Source organism: Chiloscyllium punctatum, chromosome 23 (genome assembly GCF_047496795.1).
Source record: "Chiloscyllium punctatum isolate Juve2018m chromosome 23, sChiPun1.3, whole genome shotgun sequence".
NCBI lineage: Eukaryota > Metazoa > Chordata > Chondrichthyes > Orectolobiformes > Hemiscylliidae > Chiloscyllium > Chiloscyllium punctatum.
The window spans coordinates 30,364,110-30,380,319 of record NC_092761.1 but is presented as its reverse complement, the minus strand read 5'-3'; positions in this window follow the sequence as shown (position 1 = coordinate 30,380,319).

Sequence of the window (16,210 nt, the reverse complement as noted above, 5' to 3'; positions counted from 1 at the left end):
TTCTGAATCAAATCCCCCTCAGCCTCTCTGTCAGAAGTAAACAACCCGAGCTGATCCAGCTTCTCTCCATAGCTGATATGCTCCATCCCAGAGAACATCCTGGTGAATCTCCTCTGCAACCCCCTCCAGTACAATCACATCCTTCCTGTAATGAGGCTCCCAGAACGACATACAGTACTCCATCATGGACTAAACCAAGCCCCGTATAGCACTTTTAATCTACTCCCTGATTAATAAACGCTCCACCCAAGGTTAAATTCTTAACTAGTCCATGACCCTGTTCAGTCACATTCAAGGATGTCTGGAGAAACACCCTCTGAGCTCCCTAGTGTGCTGCTAATCATTGTGTACACCCCATGTCTGGTTCCTCCTTCCAAAGTACATCACCTCATATTTATCAGGATCACATTCCATCTGCCGTTGATCTGCCCATCTGATCATTCCACTTGTATTTTCCTGTAAAATCAGAACTTCCTCCTCACTACCAACCACCCGGCCAATCTTTGTGTCAAACACAAACTTACTTATCACAACTTCCATCCCTCCACCCACTCCCCCGCCAGATTCACATCTATACCATTTATGAATGCTACAAACAATAAGGGATACATTACTGATCCCTGTGGTACACCAGGGGACACTGGTCTCCAATCACACAAACAGCCTTCTCCCACCACCCTCTGCCTCCTGACACTAAGACAATTTTCGCTGTAACTTTTCACGTTATCCTTGATACTCTGAGATTTTACTTTATTTATTTCAGTTTCCCATGCGGAACTTTGTCAAAGGCTTTGCATCAAAACTAAATAAGCGACCTCCTCAAACTAATTGAATCAACTCCATTAGTGTGACTTCACTCTGATAAAGTCATGATGATTATCCCTGATCAAGCCTTGCCATTCTGATTGGAGTTCAATTTTCTCCTTCTCTATTTTCTCCAATATTTTCCCGAACAGTGATTTAATACTCGCTCGTCTATAGTTTCCTGGTCTAACTCTACCACCCTTACTGTGAAGTGCAATCATAATAGCTGTTCTCCAGTCCTCTGGCACCTCCCCTATTGTCAGATTCTAATTAAAATTTCCAGTCAGCGTCTTTCCTCCCTTGACTCCAACATTATCCAGACCTGCAGATTGGTCCAATTTTATACCAGACAAAGCCTCAAACTCCTGCTCGTATTTTACATCAATCTCTTTCCAAGAGCTTTCCAGTCCATCTTCTCGAATTCTGTAGCAGAATCCTCCTTCTCCCAAGTAAAACAGCTGTGATGTTCACATGTAACAATCTATCAATGTTCTCCGGGTTGACACACAGATTGCCCCTTTGGTTTCTAATGGACACTAACTGTTGCTGATTATTCTGTTCTACTTGTCCGTGTAGAATATCATGGGATTCTCCCTCATCTCTCCTGCTTGCTCTTCTCCATGTCCCTCGGTTATTCTCTCCCCTCTAAGTTTCTAAGTTTCAGTAAAATCCCCTCTCATCTTTTGAAACTCGAGATCACAGGCTGAGTTTCCCCATCAGACAATCTTGCCATTTTAGGGATTAATCTGGAGAATACCTTTTGCAGTTCGTCTGTAGTATATTCTATCTTAGATTGGGACTGCAAACGGTACACAATACTCTCAGTTTACTCTCAGCAACACTCTGTGCAGCTGGCGCATGGCATCTTCTATATTTCAATTACATTCACATGAATGTAAACGTAATTTTTTGTTTCGTATTTGCTTGTGTTTCGATTCCATTGCGTTACAGTGTGGAAAAAGGCCCTTCGGACCAACAAGTCCACACCGACCCGCCGAAGTGCAACCCACCCATACCCCTACATTTACCCCTTACCTAACACTACGGGCAATTTAGCATAGCCAATTCACCTGACCTGCACATCTTTGGACTGTGGGAGGAAACCGGAACACCCAGAGGAAGCCCACGCAGACACAGGGAGAATGTGCAAACTCCAAACAGTCAGTCACCTGAGGCGGGAGTTGAACCCGGGTCTCTGGCGCTGTGAGGTAGCAGCGCTAACCACTGTGCCACTGTGCCACCCAATTCTTCCTAATTCCTTTCACTTTAACTTTTCTTATGATGTTAGTGGGAGAGTTCTTCAAAAAGATCCTCTTGAATATCCAACTATACATTATCCATTAGCTCCTCATTGCCTCCGTCTACAAGAATTATCTTCAAACCATTCCAAAAAATGTTTGCCACTTATGGTTTTCGTTTCATCGATGCATTATCATCCTCCCCAGTTTTCCCATTACCTTCTATATATCCAGTAACACGTTCTTTATAATCGAGCCCAACAGACACCTGATCGCGGATGACAAGTTACTGATCTGTAGTTCACCACTCTCCATCTTCATCCTTTCTTAAACTGTTGGTTAATATTTATAACCTTTGCCTTATCCAGACTGGCTAAATATCTTTCGGGAATGTATTGGAAAACAACGTGATAATCTGCGATGCAATCAATATGTCTATTGCTGCTTCCTCTGAAACTCTTGTATGAAGTACATCTGATCTGTCAGATTTATAAATACTCAATTCAGCTTCCTTTTAAAACATGACCTCAACACTGATAAGAATTATCTTAGACTTTACTTACACAAGTCCCATGGTCACTTGGTATTTCTGGGAGAATTTCTGGATATTCTGCCTTGAAGATAGACACAAAGAAACTGTTTCTTTTCCCTGCGATTTCTCTGTTGTCTTCAATAACTTATTCCGTCCGCACACCCACTGTTCCATATTTGACCTTGTTTTTACTTTTGTTTCATACACTGATGTACTTTTTTTTAAGCAGTCTTTATGTTTTTCTTTTGTTTGTATGCTTTTTCGCTTTTTGATTTTCTTTTCTTGGTCATCCGTTGCTGGGTCCTATATTTCTCCGAATCCACTGGCTTACTACGGTACTTGGCATTTTTCTAAGCTAATTCCTGTGATCTAATTAATAGTTGAAGGTGAGGCTGAAACGGTTAGGTCGGACAGGCGGGTGGACCAGATTGATCGGAAGGAAGATGAACACATCGGAACGTTCAAAAGTGGGGAGGATGCTGAGTTGGAAGATTGGACTGGGATAAGGTGGAGTTAGGGTAAATGGGGAAACGAGTGAAATCTACATTAGTCCCCTGTTGTTGGAGGGTCCCAAGATAGAAGAGGACCCTTTCTTAATCCATGCTTCTGGTGGTTAGGGTTTGGCAATGGAGGAGGCCCAGGACTCTCACGTCCTTGGCAGAGTGGAAAGGGGAGTTAAAGTGTTCAGCCACAAGGCGGTGGAGTTGGTCAATGTGGCTATCCCAGATATGTTCTCTGAAATGATCCACCTGCCTTACCAATGTAGAGAAGACCACACTGGCTTTAATGCATGTAGTAGATGAGGCGTCTGTCTCCCTTCATCAACTATCACTTTCAACCCCACCTTCATCGACCTATCGCATTCCGAGCTACCTCCCTCCTGCCACACCGCCTTCTCATTTATCTCTCAGCCCCATTCATCATAAGCCTCATTCCTGATGAAGGGCTTATGCCCAAAAAGTCAATTCTCCTGCTCCTAGTACGCTGCCTGACTGTGCTTTTCCAGGACCACACTCTTCGACTCTGATCTTCCAGCACCACACTCTTCGACTCTGATCTCCAGCATCTGTAGTCCCCATTATCTCCTCACACCTTCAGGACTTGCATGATTCAGATTTATGACAGTTACTTCAAATAAAACAAAAACTACCGTGTACTCAAACAGCATAAAAGAAAACCAATGCATTGTGGTCACTGTTCCCAAAAGGTCCTTTACAGCAAAGTTTTCAAATAGTTCTTTTGATCATTCAACATCAATTTCTAAATGACTTGATCTCTAGCTCAGTGCTCGACAAAATGTTAATGCCAACATCTAACACATGCTCATGAAATCCATTTTTCCCAGCATTAGCATTCAGTTGGGTTAACACAGTTTAGATATAATGTAAACAGTACGTTATTACTGAAGTACCTACAAATGTGTATATCTCATTTCCCGTTTTTAAACATGTCCAGCATGTGTATAGCAGCTTTCACTTTGATATATAACTCCCATCAATGTTTCCTTCTCCTTGCTGTTTTTGCACTCCACCTTACGAGATTCTGGAGAATCTGAGCGATGTGGGATTTGGGGAGATTAATGGTAGAGATCATCTCGCCACATCATTTATGATCTTCTTAAGCATCATTGTGACATTTTCTCCAGATCTCCCGTTATGCTAGTGGAGTAGAGAAGGACAATGATCGTTCATAACTGCTCTGTATTTCCCCCAGAGAGCTGAGACAGCTCTAACCTGGGTGGGAACCTTACAGCAGGCTGGTAAAGCATTGCTGCTGCTGTACAGGGTCTTAGTGAGATCAAATCTGGAGTAGTGTGTACAGATTTAGTCTATTCAATGAAGAAAGGATGTTGTTATATTGGAAGCAGCTCAGAGATGGTTCCCTCAGCTGATTCCTGCAATGAAGTTGCTAGCTTATAACTAAAGGATGATCAGGTTGATCCAATAGCCATTCGAGTTTACAAAAATAAAGGATGATCTTAATTCAACATAGATGACAGCAAGCAGTCAACAACTGAAGATAATTACACAGATAGTGGGGGAATCCATTCGGTTCTCCAGCCTGTTACACAGGAACAACAGGAGGATATTCAGGCCTTCGAGCCTGTTACACCAGAATAGGACTACACTATTCAGCCCCTCAAGCTTGATATATATTTCAGGCCAATCAGCCCCTCGAATCGATAACACTGGACCCAGAGTAGGCCATGCTGCACCAGTATCCTGTTACACAGCAACAGGATCAGTCCATTCAGCCTCCTCAAGTCCGTAACATAGGAACTGGAAGTGGTCACACAGTGACTGGAGATTGTTACACTGGGATAACAGGAGGCCATTCAGACCCACCGAGTCTGTTGCAAGGGAAATGAGTTAGGATAAAAACTATCTGAGACTTTTTTCATGAGAAAGGAGGAGGTAATTCAGACACGTGTCTGTTGTATGGGAACAAGAGAAGACTAATCACTCCCTTCGTTCCATCTCTGGGATACATGAGGAGACCGTTCAGTATCTCCACCGATTATGGAGAAATATGAGAAGACCCATCAGACCCTCAAAATGTTACACAGCAACGGGAAGATTCCATAATCCCCCACCCCTCTAACGCATCAACAGGAGGTGGTCATTCTGGTCTTGGAGATGACAACATGGGAACCCCAGAAAGACTTCATCCCATCGATTTTGTACACCAGCAGGATGATGAGTCCAGTCACCCACACATACCGCTTATGCAGCAATTGGAGCACATCTCTGGAAACCCTTTTGTCCATCAAACATGAATTCAAAGAAAACGTAATGGTTTTCAAAAGGGAAGAACTTATAATAACTGAATACATTAGGGAGTAAAATGTAACAATAAAGTATTGTAATTTAAGGCAAATTATTAGAATCCATTGTTGAGGACATTTCCAAACGTAAACCACCATCCATCGGACTCAACATGGTTTTACAAAAGATAAACCATGATTGAAGTGTTTTCTTGAGTTATATAAAGATGTGACAAACAAGGTGGATAGTGGGAATCCTAGAGATGGAATATATCTGGTCTTCGTGAAGGCATCGGATATGTCGCTTCTCCAAAGAGTGAGTGGTAAGATCAGACAGCATCAGTTTAGGAGTAATTTATTAGCTTGGATGGAGGCTTGGTTAACTAACAAAATTGAGTCAGATGAACTAAATATATCATTTTATATTGGAAAATGCAATTTGTTGAGTGCCATAGATTTCATTTCTCATGCCTCAACCATTTGGGATCGATATTATTACTCGGTTGACGGGATAGAAAATACAATAGCTACATTTTCAGATGACACTAACATTGGTGGGAAATTACTTCGGAATGATGATGCAAGAGATTTAAAAAACTGTATGTATAGATTGGGTGAATGGGCAACCATTTGGCAATGAAAACTAAAGAGGATAAATATGGGATTATTCAAGTTGGCCAGCCTAATAAAAAGGCAAATTATTATCGAAATGGAGAGAAACTTCAAAGTGCTTAAGTGCAGAGGGATCTGGGTGCCTGCTTGCATATCACAGAAAACTTGTTTGCGGGTACTTCAAATACTGAGAAATGCAAGCATAACTTCATCGTTTATTTGGAAAAGGATAGAGTAGAAAGGTAGGGAGTGTTGGTGTAGCTATGCAAGGCATTAGGGAGGCTGCAACTGGAGTACAGTTTGGGTGTCCTGCAGAATGAGGTATTTCCATTGGAGGCAATTCAGAAGAGCTTCATTAGAATGATTCCATATGTGAAGTGTTTGTCTTATGAAGAGAAATTGAGCAGTTTAGGCCTATACTCTCGATTTTATAAGAACGATAGGAGAGCTCATTGAGGTCTGTAAGATGCGAAATATAATTGAAAGTGTAGATGTGGAGTGGATATTTTTTTCATCAGCCGCAATCTCCAACAAGAGACTAGAGTTTGACGATCGGGAGATAGCAGGGATGTGGAACAGAGGCCGCGATGACATCAGCCATGATTGTATTCCATGGTGGAGCAGATTCGAGAGGTTGGATTCCTGACTGATTCTCTTCGTTCATATTCAGCTTTTCCACTGTGTTACACAGTAATGGGAGAGGACTGTGTATCAAACAGGAAGCAGGCACTCCGGATAAATCAGTCTAAATCAGTTTGAGAGAACGTCACCAGTGGAGTCACACAGTGACCAGTGCTGGGTCCTCCACTATTTACAATCTATATCAATAATCAGGAGGATGGAACAGATATACAGATACTGAGTTTGGTCATGTTGCTGTGATAAACAAGAGATTAAATTATCAAGAGAGGTAAAGGAAATGGATAATAATTTGGAAGGTGCAATATAACATGATAGAAGCTGTCATTTCATTTACAGGAATAATGGAAGGCAGTATGTTACTGAAATGGAGAGGGATTACAGGGATTAATGATACTGTGTACTGGGGGGTTCACTCATACCCGTTCAGACATGGGAGGTTTTGCTCCATCCCTGATCGTCTGCTCCTTGATGCTCCAAGTGACCCCATTGCTCTCCGTACACATGGACTGTTTTGAAGTGTTTGGTTGGTGATGGGGATGCTGTTTTCAAACATGTATTAAGGGAATGGCCTTTATCCAAGATACATTCATTCATTTCTACATGGAGACCCGAAGACGATGGGAATGCTGTCTGCTTGTGAGTGAAGGAACTGTGGCTGCTGTCAGGACAGAGTTATTCACCAACATAGTGTACTGTGCATGGACACACGGTAACATTAACAGAGAGAGAGCTCCTTCAGTTACTCTACCTTTCCCCATTGACATGGGTACTCTGCAGATGTCATGTGCACCATCGGGAATCCCATTATACTGGATACACCCGACAGCTCCCTGCTGTGGGGGAAACGATGTATTTACCTCATCCACCATATATATCCTCCATCACCGAATGGTTACATTGATGGCAACATACTGGCAGATGATGGCTTTGTCACCCAGTCCTGTTTGGAAAGTTCCAGAACATAGATGCTGAATGAAACTGTGACCCGAACAGCCACTGGCAGCACCGTCCTTTCCCCTGGGGTGAAGCTGCAGGACGTGTTAAAGGAGGTGACACTGCTCTGTGACCAGCTCCTTGTTCAATAAGTGTCCCCTCACACTCTGCTCATGGATTAAGTGTAGCTTGCGAGGCTGTTAATGAAAAACTCGGGTGGGTCCAACAGATCCCTTTCCACACATACACTAACACTGTGTTTTCAGAGTTTCCCCACTCTGTAACCTTTGCTCCATTCGTTGCTCATGTTACTGACCCAGATGCTGTAACTACAGTCCCCAGGCTCCACCCAAAGATGGGTCAGCAAATCCTCATGTCTCCCTGAATGTCTCAGGCAGCTCACAGCACAACCTCCAGCAAACCACCCCCAACCCCTCCACTAAATTTTCAATAAGAGTCAGTCAGAGACTCCTCATCTCTAAGTGTTGTGGACCAGACCAGATCCCTGCAAAATATTTTAAGAAGGTCGCTTCGACCCAAACCTTTCCTTATTTTAAAAATAGATGTGAAGTTTGCGTTCCAGATATGTTGTGACTGGTCAAACCACTCGACATTAAGCAAAATATAATCGATTCAAATGCTTTAGTTAAAATACAGTTAAAGAAAAGAACATTTGGAAATAGCTTATATGTTTCAACACTTACACAAACAATAGATACCGTACCTTCTTGGTATACACCGCTTGGCACAAAGATATATTCAAATACAGATCCTTACATGCAGTTTTCCGATCGAAGAGATATCAACATCAAAAGAGATCTCAGAGAGAAAAGCAGCTGGGGATCATGTATTGAAACTTCCAACCCTTCTGGGATTCCCAACAGCTTCTGAATGCTGCAGCTAAAAGCAAACCGAGAAAACCTGGTCTGGGAGAGCTGGCCGCTGCCCTTCCATTGTTACCAATGTTTTAATAAAACCTAAAGGCTTTCTCAATTATTTACTTAAACTGTTTTCAGACAGCAGTTCTGCACCTCTGTCTTTATAACCTCTCTTCAAAAAACATCCCAATAGAAAATAACCTTTTTATAGTGATAGTGTACTCACAACTCCACCTTTAATAAAATGATCCATCAATATACAAAAAGGGATTCATTTTAGCCCTCCTAATCTTCCTCTATGAGTAGACTGGCGGGAATGGCGGGATTACCTTTCACTGAAAGACTGAAGTGACTGGGCTCGTATACCCTTGAGTTTAGAAGACTAAGAGGGGATTTGATTGAGACATATAAGATTATGAAAGGATTGGACACTGGCAGCAGGAAACATGTTTCTGCTGATGGGTGAGTGCTGAACCAGAGGACACAGCTTACAAATACGAGGTAGACCATTTAGGACAGAGATGAGGAGAAACTTCTTCACCCAGAGAGTGGTGGCTGTGTGGAATGCTCTGCTTCAGCGGGCAGTGGAGGCCCAGTCTCTGGATTCATTTGAGAAAGAGTTGGATAGAGCTCTCAAAAATAGTGGAATCAAGGGTTATGGAGATAAGGCAGGAATAGGATACTGATTAGGAATGATCAGCCATGATCATATTGAATGGTGGTGCAGGCTCGAAGGGCAGAATGGCCTACTCCTGCACCTATTGACTATTGTCTATTGACTGCCATACATATATGTTCCATTGACTCTGAGCATACAAATGTTCACAACGAGATTCGATTTCAATCATTTTACTCCTGCCACAGAATGCCTTTGTTTTTCTTCAGTCAAGTTTCCACAACGTGTCAAAACTTAGGTTTTCTAACCCTGTCACATGTATAATTTCATATTTAATGGCGGAAATAATAAGCTAAGTCGACACAGACTGGTACTTTTCTCCCAAAACTTCTCCAAAAACTTTATGGGTTCACGATCAGTGAAAACGATTTATCTCAGATACGTTATTTGTAATTTAAATGCTGAAATGTTGTAACGCCAACACCAAGCTCAAGGCCCCCTTCCCCATTGTGGAATAAGTCTGTTGATGTTTCCACTGGACACTCCAATCACACGTTACATAATGGAGCACTTCTCATCTTTCCAATAGTCCTTCTGAATGAAGTAGCTCCTCATGTCTCAGCAGAAAAGAATTACATGCTTCTGTACCTCTTAATGCTCTAACCCCTTTACCTGCTACTCCTGGCCTATGCCAATAAACCTTACTCTCACAGGGATATGTTTTAAGAAGATCTCACACAATCTTCTCAATCCCTCACAGAAACCAAACTTTGATTTCTGAACTCAATCATCATCATCAGCCATTTCAGCTTCTAACCTTCCCATTGTTACTCTCTGCTCTCCCAATGAGTTCTCATGACTGCAAGAAGTAAATTGTTGAACTTCTCGAAAATAAGAATCTCTCTAAGGGTCATAGGTTTGCTATGTTTTAATACCCTTCCCCACCTTTCAAAATTTGTTTGATCCTTTCAAACACAACGTGCGTTTAACCAGGCATGCTATTTTAGATTCATGAAACACTGTGTCAGCTTCTGGCACAAGCTCATATGCAATTCAAATGCCTTTCTTTACCTCCTCATACTCAGCAGATACCTCCTCTGATAGGGATGCAAATGCCTATCAGCTTTGCTTGAATCAACTAAATCCACATGTTCTCTGGCAACTGCATTTGTTTAGCCACTTTCTGAAATGATATTAAAAAGGCTCCCTCCATCATTCTCATCAAATTTAGATCATACCTGGATGTATTTAAACAGATCCCCATCAGACCTTTGGCTATATAGGATTGCTCATCCTCCTTATCCAGCCGACTGTCTGCCTTCATCTTCACCTTCTATGTCAACTTTCCTCTCTAATTACTAAATTTTGAAGTTGAAACTCTCTGCTTTTCTTCTCTCTTTCGTCTTCATTTCCTTTTCTTTTATTTCTACTTTTCATCACAATTCAAACTGTTTCAATTCCTTTTCATGTTCAAGGTGCCTCATTTGAAATTGAATTCTAGCCATTTCCAAAGACTCTGATGGCGGTTCCACCAAATGTAAATGCCGAGCTATAGCTGTAATTATCTCTCATTTTCGCACAAACACAACCCCAACTCCAGCTTGTCTGTCAATTCCTACAGCTTCCCTTCATTACCTTTTGTAAAACTTTACTTCTTCCACACCCAGAGAACTCTTAGTGACTGAGATTGTCTTTATACTCAACACACTGTTTAAACCAACCGAATTCTACATCCAGAACCAAAGACACTAACAAGTACCATACGGGACCTTTTAACCCAATAGCCTCCCAGTGCATACTCTCCAGTGTTTGCATGAGCTTATTCTGGATTCTCTAGTTTCCTCCCACAATCCAAAAGTGTGCATGTCAGGTGAATTGGCCATGCTAAATTGTTTGCAGTTTTCAGGGATGTGTGGGTTAGGTGCCTTAGTCGGTGTAAATGTGTAATAATAGGGTAGAGGAATGGGTCTGGGTAGGTTACTCCTCAGAGGGTCGGTGTGGACTTGTTGGGTCGAATGACCTGTTTGCACACTGTAGGGATTGTAATTCTAAACCCAATTTGGTATTATCGATTTAGAACCAGACAAGAGTCCCCAGTTTGCAATAGACCAACCAGACTGCATCAAACTAGTTTAAGGAGGTCGTTTGGATGCGAACCTTTTCTTATTTTAAAGGTAGATGTGAAGTGGGTGTTCCAGATGTGATGGTACTCGTCAAATCACTCACCATAAAGCAAAACACAATGTATTTAAACACTCTGATCAAAGTCCATACACAATGAAGAGGAATTTAGACTAACTTAACTATTGGAAACCTTAACAGAATAATGGATACAGTACCTTCTACAAATGAACTGTTCCAATATACTACAATCACCTAAACACACCCCTTGGCAAAAAGGAACATTCAAACATGCATTCTTGCATACAGTTCTCCAATCCAGGAGGAAAGAGCATCAAGTGAGGTTCCAGAGAGAATAGCAGCTAGGGATAATTTACTAAAACTTACACCCGTTCTGGGACCCCAAGCACCTGGTGATTGTTATTGCTACAATGAAAAGAAACCTAGAAAGCCTAGTCTATGCGAGCTGGCCATTGTTACTACTATTTATTGAAAACCCTAAAATCCCCGTAAGTTATTTACTTGAGCCGTTTTCAGTAAGAAGTTTGGCCTTTAAGACCTCTTACTAAAAATGAGGAAAAAATAACCTTTTATTAAAAAAGTGACAGCATTGTCAGGCAATTTAGATGCCTGGTCCTTTACTCAGTGGTCTTCCTCGTGTTACTGATAACAAGGTCACCTGAAAGGGACAGCCACAGGTACACACCAAGGTACAAGGATGTGTCTCATAACTTCTGAAACACACCTGTCCATGAACCATCACATGGGACACACCGGGAAGTGAACAACAGCCTGACACACGCCATTTCATTATTTCTGAGCTACACAATGCCAGCAACGATACACTCGGGAGACAAAACCCAAGGCCAGGGAAAGATACAAAGGGACAGAGAGATTCACATTAAAGACAGAAACAGGCAGTTAATTAACTGAAAAGATGCTGTGTAAATATGGGGAAAAAGACAGGGCAGTGGGGCTAACTGCAGAAGTGAGATCTTCGTGCGTAAAATTACAAGAATGAGAACATTAAATACAGGCATTGTCTGATCAGCTGAATGGTTTGTTACATCAAATTCTGAATCTGCTTCAAAGAACACCACAAACAAACATAAACTGGGACAAGATGACAGCCGAGCATGGAGAGCTGTGCACACCATGCTCGTGTGTTGCTCAGTGAACTGCACTATCTGGAGAGCATAAAAAACTTTACTAACATATGCTAACTATACTCACATCAGATTACTGCCTATAATTGGAAGGTTTGCTCTCTGTGTGTGTTCATCAGAGACTGAGAGAGTGTGCGCGATAGGCGTGGTTGAATGCGAAACTGATTGTTTGAGAAGGAACGCACATGGAGAAAACAATTTTAAATAAGAACAACTGGCAGGCCTTTTGTTTATCATTAGAGAGAACGAGGGAAGTTTCATGGACAGATGAGGTAAAGTATTTGAGAATGTTAAAATAAAGGCATTGCCAGACACAACAGCAATATACATCGGCGTGCACATGAATGACAGATCGATGGGAGTTTGGTGTGAGTTCGAATCAGATTTGCTTCGGCAGGTTTGAAGCCGGGAGCGTCAGCAGCAGATTATTGGCTTCATTAAGCCTGTACTTCATAGCTCAAGGTTCAAACAGCAGATGCAATAAACCAGTTAGATATATTCTGGAGTAGTGAGTATTTCAAGTTAGAAATGTCAGGGAATGGTGTCAAGAATCAGCTCATTGTCAAAGGGATCTCCCACAGTTGTGACTTGTCTGCTTCAACTGCAGATATTGGCCAGGGATGGGATGGAAACAGTGGAAGGAAGTGGAGTTTGTAACCAGAGCAGTAGACAGTGACCTCCATGCTCTTAACAGCAAAGGCAATGATACGATGCATTATGATTCTCCCCTGAAACTGAATAGTTCAACATAGAGATCCGTGAGTAACACTGCCAGAGCAGAGAGCGAGGCAGTAATTGAACACCTTCATTGATGCAGTTAGTAGTGGTCTGTAGAGTGAATATCTGGATTGAGAGATTCAACAGGAAAAATAACAGTGGCAGGAAGTGTAGACAATATGAAAAAACAATAATACACTCATAACTGGTTTATAGAAAACAAAATCTGGATAGTGACACTCACCAGGAACACCAACGATAGCCAGGAAGGGAGAATAAAAGGATTGAATAATGAGAAGAGCGAAATAGATCCGCAATGATAATGACATCCAATCAAATTCAGAAAGATACCAAACATAATCGGCTAAGCTCCTGTATATTGTTGGAATATTCATGTCTAATGTTCTCAGATTCTGATCCATTGTTGGAATATTTCAGTCTAATGTCCTCAAAATCTTATCCATTGTTGGAACATTCTGGTCTCATGTTCTCAGATTCTGATCTCTCCTCCCCTTCTCTCTGGATCTGCTGATCCCTGTCAGTGCTGTCGGTGATGTTCCGCTCATGTTATGGGATGACACATTGAAAGCAGCCTATCTATCATTAAAAGATGGAAACCCTCCACTGGGATAATTAGAATCCATGGAGATTGGCATTAATCGCAGTCACTGAACAAATAGACTCAGTTAACCAGTTCAATACTTCACTTTGCATATACTGGATGCAATGGATGATGGTTGCTGAGGGATGGACCATAAATCTTTCAATATTTTATATCTTTTTTCCCTTGTATCTGAGAGTATTAACAGAACACTGCAGAGGTCTATGTATATTCCATTCTGTTTTTGAAAGGAGGCAGTTATAAAATAACATATCGGCTGCATAATAAAGGGGCGGGGGGTGTGTGGTGGGCAAGATTCTAGATACCTGAACACAAAGTATGGTGCTTATTGACCAGTGTGAGGCTACTCCTGGTTTTAATGCCCTGTTATCAAATCCTTTCATAACCTTGAGATAGAGCATTGGGACTGCTGATCAGAAACAGGCCGAAGAAATTCTGTTCCAATGGGCCTCTTACAGAGGAGAAGAGAAGACCATTCAGCCCATATTAGCCTGTTGCTACTTGAAAAGGTGGAAAGGTGGTATATTGGCACATTTTGTCAACAGAATCATTCAGAACAAAGAGATGTGTTGCTGCAGCTGCATAAAGTGTAACTGAGAGGGCACCTGCAGTACATTGTGTTGTCTGTGTTTCTGCATCTCAGAAAGGATGGACCTCCATCAGATACAGTATAATGGCTGCTCGTAATCCACGGGTTGTTGTGTCTCGGAACTATTACACAGGGACAGGAGGAGGCCGTGCAGCCTCTCGAGTGTGTTTAGAAGAACTGGAGGTGGCCATTAAGCCTCTTGAGTCTATTACAGAGGGACAGGAGGAGCCTAGTCAGACTTTTGAGCCCGTTATAGAGGGGCAGGAAGTGTTGATTTAACTTTCAAGTCTGTTACGCATAAATATTAGTTTTAAATTAGTTGTGGAATAGGAAATACCTGATGTCAACATTAAAGTTCAAACTTTGAACAAGGCCAATTTTGAAAGTGTTAGGCGAGCCCTGTGAAAGGCTGATTGGAATACCCTATTCACAGGTAAAGGGATGGTTGGAAAATGCAAGGTCATCAAAACTTGGTTTCAGAGAGTCCAGAGCCAACGTGTTCCTGTTAGTGAGATGGGCAAGGCTGGTGGGTGCAGGGAGTGCTGGATGGATAGATATATTAATGTTATGGTCAAGGTAAGGAAGGGGGCACATGTCCGGTAAACAGAGCTGAGATTAAGTGAATCCCGAGAGGAGTATAAGGGCAATAAGTGTATAGTCAACAGGGAATTCGGTCCAGAAAAATGTGGATATGAGATGGCTTTAGAAATAGGGTTAACGAGGCATTGAAGAAATTCTACAAATCCTTTAATGGTAAAAGATTAACTAGGGGGAGAACAGGGCCCCTTAAAGATCAGTAAGACTACCTCTGTGTGGAACCACCCGAGATTGGAGGGATATGAAACAAAAATGTCTCCTCAGTATTTAATGAGGAGGAGGTTACAAGAGCGAGAGAATGAATAAATATACAGTGAAACATTGAAAGGTGTCTATATTACAAGGAGGTGCTTGACATTTTAAAACACATAAAGGTGAACTAATCCCTGGGACCTGATCAGTTGTATCCCAAATGTTTGTGAGAAGCTAGGAAAGAAATTGGTCAGCATTTTGCTGATATATTTGTATCATTGATTTCCACAGGTGAGGTGTCAAAAGACTGGAGGGCAGCTAACATAGTGTCATTATTTAAGAAAGTAAGGAAAAAAAAACAGGTAACCATAGATCGCTGAGCTTGCCGTCAATGGTGACTAAATTGTTGGAGGGGATTTTGTTGGAAATGATGTAAATGCATTTGAAAAGACAAGGACTGAAGAGGGCTATGTACATTGGAGATCACGTCTCACTGACTCGGTGTAATCTTTTGAGGAAGTGATGAAGATGATTGCTGAAGACAGGCCAGTGGATGTTATCTTTATGGAATTCAGTAAGATTACCAAAATGTTCTACATGGTAGACTGGTTAGCAAGGTTAGACTTCCTCGGATCCAGGGAGACCTCGCCATTTAGATCCGAAACTTTCTTGAATATTGGAGACAGGGCGTGACAGTGGATATTTGTTCATTAAAGTTGGAGACCTGTGACCAGTGGCGTGCCGCAAAGATCAATTGTGGGTCCACTGCCTTTTGTCACTGATGCAAATCATTTACATTTGAGTATATGAAGTATTGTCAGTAAGTTTTTAGATAATTCCAAATTTGGTGGTGTAGTCTCCAGTGAAGAATGATCTCTCAGACTATAATGGGACCTTTTTTAGGTGAACCGAGGAGTGGCAGATAGAGTATATTTTAGTTACATATGAGGTGTTGCATTTTGGCAAGACAAATCAAGGTAAGACTTACAGGTAGTGCCCTGTCGAAAGCTGCCAGTGAAGAAGAACTCCATTGAAATTATCGAATCCCTACAGTGAGGAAACAGGCTTTTCGGCCCATCGAGGCCACACTGAACCTCTAAACAGTATCCCACTGGACAAAAACCTGCCCTATCCCTCTGAGCCTGCATTTCCCATGGCTAATCCAACTACCCTGCACATCCCTGGGT